The following is a 6,162-nucleotide window of genomic DNA, read 5'->3' on the forward strand; positions in this document are numbered from 1 at the left end:
TTTTTTTTTTTGTATCTCAATCACTTTAATTCACCCTAACATTGGTAACAACTTGAATCGTGCGCCCCACCTAATCACTTAGATAAACATAGTTTAAAAACAAAACAAAATAAAAACAGAAGTGAAAAGGACTCAATGAGATATGGTGAAACTATCATGTTATTTCTAACACCTGAGCTCTGTGCTTTTATGAATAGACTCTTTAGATGTTGCCATCTAGTCAGATTGGTTCCTCAACTCCTACAACCAAAATGCTTCCATCCACTTAGATTGGTTAGTGCCATCCTTAATAGGGATAAATTTCTAGGCTCTGGAGTTTATTTATTGCAACGAAAAGGTAACAAAAAGTTCTACCCCACCCCCAAACTTAAATCTAACATTGTCCTGAATGTTTCTAATCAAAGAACAATACCAAAAATATAAGTAACATGAGGAAATAGTAAAGAGAGAAGTCGGAAATATAGTACCTGGGTGAAGTGTAACCAAAAACCTACAAAAATATTATACAACATACAAAATCGCCTCGATGGTCAATCAAGGTAAACAGGATCCTCCAGAGGGACCTCCTCAACATCACCTATAGGAAAAGGCTCTAAAAAGGGCATCAATGGCTGACCGTTAACCTTCGAAGAACTACTACCATCTGGTGTCTCAATCTCAACAACGCCATGAGGAAAAACAGTACGGACCACAAAAGGACCGGTCCACCGAGAGCGCAACTTCCCGTGGAATAGATGCAAACGAGTGTCATACAGAAGAAATTTTTGACCTGGAGAAAATGACTTTCGTAAAATATTCCTATCATGCACAAGTTTCATTTTGTTCTTATACTCCTTAGCACTATCATATGCATCTCTACGAATCTCGTCCAACTCATTGAGCTGGAACTTTATTTGAGCTCCTGCCTTGTCAAGTGAAAAGTTTAAGTTCTTAATATCCCAATAGGCTCGATGCTCTAACTCAACATGCAGGTGACATGCCTTGCCAAACACTAAACGATAAGGTGACATTCCAATGGATGTCTTAAACGCAGTACAGTAATCCCATAAGTCATCAGTAAGCCTCGACGACCAGTCTTTCCTATTTGGATAACTGTTTTCTCTAGAATACGTTTAATTTCCCTATTGGAAACCTCTACCTGACCACTAATCTGAGGGTGATATGGGGTTGCTACTTTATGGGTAATACCGTATTGTTTCATTAAAAGAGCAAATGGTCTATTACAAAAGTGTGAACCTCCATCACTAATATAGCTCGCGGCGTACCAAAACGTGTAAGTATATTCTCTTTCAACAACTGGACTACGACCCTGTGGTCGTTCGTTTTACACGGAACCGCCTCAACCCACTTAGACACATAGTCTACAACGACAAGTATGTAAAGATAACCAAACGAAATAGGAAATGGATCCATAAAATCAATGCCCCACACATCAAAGACCTCAATCACTAAAATAGGGTTCAAATGCATCATATTTCTACGGGAAATGGTTCCTAACTTCTGGCAACGCTCACAAGAAACACAATGACTATGGGAATCTTTAAACAACGAAGGTCAGTAAAATCCACACTGCAAAATCTTAGCAGCAGTCTTCTTAGCACTAAAATGACCCCCACATGCATGTTCATGACAAAAGGAGATAATACTAGACTGGTCACTCTCAGATATACATCTCCTAATAATCTGGTCCGGACAACACTTAAAAAGATAAGGATCGTCCCAAAAGAAATGCTTAACCTCGGCTAAAAACCTAGAACGATCTTGCTTACCCCAATGTTGAGGGGTTCGACCAGTAAAAATATAATTTACTATATTTGCATACCAAGGTGATTGGGAAACATAGAAAAATTATTCATCAGGAAAGCTATCCCTTATAGGAAGGGAATTACTAGGGGAACTAACAACTAGCCTAGACAAGTGGTCTGCTACTAGATTTTCTGCACCCTTTTTGTCTCTAATGTTTGTGGAAAATTCCTGTAACAATATGATCCATCTAATCAATCTAGGTTTGGTATCCTTCTTAGATAAAAGGTATTTCAAAGCAACATGATATGTATAGATTATGATCTTAGAACCTAATAGGTAGGACCTAAACTTATCCAAGGCAAACACGATGGCTAAAAGTTCCTTCTCGGTAGTTGTGTAGTTCATTTGGGCATCATTCAGAGTTTTGCTAGCATAATAAATCACATGAAGTAATTTGTTTTCTCGTTGTCCTAAAACGACGCTATAGCATAATATGAAGAATCACACATAATCTCAAAGGGTAGGTTTCCAGTTAGGTGCCTGGACTATTGGGGCAGTAGTGAGTAAAGTTTTAAGCTTCTCAAAAGCCTCTAAACAAGCATCATCAAAGACAAACTTAACATCTTTTGCAAGCAAATTGCAAAAAGGTCTAGAAATCAAGCTAAAATCCTTAATGAATCGACGGTAAAAACCTGCATTCCCTAGGAATGACCTAATATCTTTTACGGTTTTTGGGACCTGTAAAGTCATAATAAGGTCAACTTTGGCTTTGTCTACCTCTATACCCTTTGAAGAGACGATGTGCCCTAACACAACTCCTGATTTAACCATGAAATGGCATTTTTCCCAATTAAGCACTAAATTTTTTTCCTTACACCTAGTCAACACTAATGTCAAATGATGCAAGCACTCATCGAAAGATGAACCAAACACTGAAAAATCATCCATAAAGACCTCTAAGAACCGTTCTACCGTATCAAAAAATATGATCATCATACAACGCTGAAAAGTTGCTGGGGCATTACATAGCCCGAAAGGCATGTGTCTATACGCAAAGGTACCAACAGGTAAAAGTGGTTTTCTCTTGGTCTTCTGGGGCAATAACGATCTGATTATAACCGGAGTAGCCATCTAAGAAGCAATAGTGACTATGTCCAGCTAATCGCTCTAGCATTTGGTCGATAAAAGGAAGGGGAAAGTGATCCTTCCTTGTGACCTTGTTCAATTTCCTATAGTCAATACACACACGCCATCCCGTGGTCACTCGGGTTGGGATTAATTCATTATTATCATTCTGGACTACAATGATACCTGATTTCTTGGGGACAACCTGATTAGGGCTGACCCACGTACTGTCTGAAATTCGGTAAATAATACCCGCATCTAACAACTTAAGCACCTCTTTTCGAACTACCTCTTTCATGTTAGGGTTCAGTCGACGTTGCATCTCCCTAGAAGGTTTGGAGTCTTCCTCTAAATGAATCTAATGCATACACACAATAGGACTTATACCCTTAATGTCTGCTATAGTCCACCCTAAAGCTTCCTTATTGTCTTGAAGTACATTTACTAGCCTACTTTTCTGATCACTATCCAAATTGGAAGCTACAATCACATGTAAAGTCTCAGATGGGCCTAAAAACACATACTTTAGAGTATCGGGTAGTGGTTTAAGGTCCAACTTTGGGGGGATCTTCTAAAGAAGGAATTAGGGTAGTCTCAGAAACTGGTAACAGTTCGAACCTAGCTTTCCATCTATCAGTGTCTAACACAGGGGTAAGATCTAATAGAGCATTCACCTGTCCAATAGTGCTATCGTCGTCAAAATCTAAACCAAAATAGGATAGACAACTTTCTAATGGGTCTTCAGACAAGATGTTTGGTAATGACTCCTGAACTAAGGCTTCTATCATGTTCACCTCCTCAACACATGTGTCATCTAGCTCATGAGGTTGCTTACTGACATTAAAAATGTTCATCTCCATAGTCATATTACCAAAAGATAAACTCATCACACCATTTCGACAGTTAATGATCGCATTAGACGTGGCTAAAAATGGGAGACCTAAAATCACAGGTATCTGGTTCTCTGGGTCAGGGACAGGTTGGGTATCTAGGACCACGAAATCCACTGGATAAATAAACTCGTCGACCTCAATAAGAACATCCTCGATAACACCTCGAGGGATTTAACAGACCTATCAGCTAACTGCAATGTCATTTGAGTAGGTTTCATTTCACCAAGTCCTAGATGTAGGTATACATGGAATGGCAGTAAGTTCACACTGGCTCCTAAGTCAAGTAAAGCTTTTTCTACCCGGAAGTTACCTATTGTGCAAGCAATGGTAGGAGAACCTGGGTCTTTGTACTTTGGAGTTGTGGTGTTCTGAATGATTGAACTTACGTGACAAGCTAAAAAGGATTTCTTATGGACGCTAAGTTTTCGCTTTCGCGTGCACATATCCTTAAGGAACTTGGCATAAGTAGGAATTTGCCTAATTGCATCTAATAAGGGAAGGTTTATGGTAACTTGCTTAAAAACCTCCACTATGTCATTAAAGTTCGATTCCTTCTTTGTTGGTACTAATAGCTGAGGAAATGGGGCTCTAGGTCTAAAATCAGACCTTTCAGGAACCGAATCCACATCATCAGAAACTTTATCAGTCTCTTCAGCTACTGGTCCTGAGAGGTGAGATCCTGAGGGGTGAACTACAGTATGTTCACTATCGGGCATGGTTACCTTATTGTCTACAACTCTACCACTTCTAAGGGTTCTAACAGCATTCAATTGATTCGATGGTTTTGCACCTAATTTATGAACTCCTCTAGGGTTGGGTTGTGTTTGACTAGGAAACTTACCTTTTTCTCTCAAAGAATCACTTATCATACCAACATGGGTTTTTAACTCGGAAATAGCCTGACTATTTTCTTGTCCTATCCTGTTACTAGCTTGTAGACTCTGTTCTACGGACTGGAATTTTGCACTTTGCTGAGTTAACAAGGAAAGAGATTCCTCTAAACTTAGGATTTTCTTATCTGACTGATTCTGAAACTGAGCTAGTCCTGAAGGATTCTTAGTATAGCCAAAACCTGGGGGAGCATTAGAATTACTAAACTGACCTTGACTTTGGCCCTTAGACCACGAAAGGTTCGGATGGTTTCTCCAACCAGGATTATAGGTTTCTGAATATGGGTCAATCTTTTGACGGTTATCAAATCTAGTGTTACTATAAAGAGCATTGGCCTGCTCTTCAATATTCTGGCCTTCCCAAAAAGGCTCCACTCTACCAATAGTCTGGCCCACTTCTAAGGCTTCTAACCTTTTTGCTATAGCAGCAATTTTGGCATCTGATTCATAGCCTCCTTCTACCCTATTAAAGTTTCCTCTACTTAAAAGAATTGTTTTCTGGGGTGCCCTACTATTTTCCCGTTGCTGGGTTTTTTCGGCGATTTCATTAAAAAATTCAATCGTCGCATCAACAGTTTGGTTTTCAAATCCACCAGTGCATAGAGACTCAACCATGGTCGTTGTGGTATAATCTAAACCCTCATAAAGGATCTGAACTAGCCTAACCTTTTCTAAACCATGATGAGGACACTGGGATAATAAATCATTGAACCTTTCCAAACACCTATATAAAGATTCTCCCTCTTGTTGTGAAAATGTGCATATTTGCGTCCTAATAGACGATGTTTTGTGCCTAGGGAAAAACTTATTGAAAAAGACAGATGTAAGTTGTTCATATGTCTCAATTGACCTAGAGTCCAAACTATACAGCCATGACTTGGCCTTATCTTTCAGGGAAAATGGGAATAACCTAAGTTTCAAAGCATCATCATTTAAGCCTCTAATTCTTAGAGTACTACAAATTTCCTCAAAATCCCTAACATGGTAATAAGGGTTTTCATTTTATTTCCCTAAAAAGATTGGGAGCATCTGTAAGGTCCCAGATTTCAGTTCATAGGGTGCCTCCGTTTCAGCTAACTTAATACACGAAAGACGGGTAGTCCTAGTTGGATTCAACAAAGCTTTCAAAGTTGTCGTTTCTGGCGCTATCGGAGCAACATGGATTCTCTCCTCAGTCAAAGAACGTTCAAAAACAGACTCTTCAAAAGTCAGACTTTCTAGATTAAGGTAATCGAGACGCTTCGAACTACTAGGTTTCTCTTTAACAAATCTACCTAGTGCGTCTATTTTACGTTCAGGCATACAATAGAATTTTCTAAATTGGAAGGGTAAGCAAACACAGATCAAGGCCGACTCAACCAAATCAAACCTATTGATTTCTAGCAAACAAAAAGCGTGATGGCTCCACTTAGATTGTTTCTAGACCAGCTTCTAATCCTTCGAACGGGAATTCGTTACAATTTAAGCAAACCCCTCTGGAATCAATTCGAGTTAACGTAAGTTGAATA

General features: G+C 39.2%; 1 pseudogene; it reads left to right on the plus strand.

Moving 5' to 3' along the window:
• The first annotated feature begins 5,327 nt into the window (after positions 1 to 5,327).
• LOC113276816 lies at positions 5,328 to 5,427 on the plus strand (annotated as a pseudogene).
• The last annotated feature ends 735 nt before the right edge of the window (positions 5,428 to 6,162 follow it).

Source organism: Papaver somniferum, chromosome 4 (assembly GCF_003573695.1).
Source record: "Papaver somniferum cultivar HN1 chromosome 4, ASM357369v1, whole genome shotgun sequence".
NCBI lineage: Eukaryota > Viridiplantae > Streptophyta > Magnoliopsida > Ranunculales > Papaveraceae > Papaver > Papaver somniferum.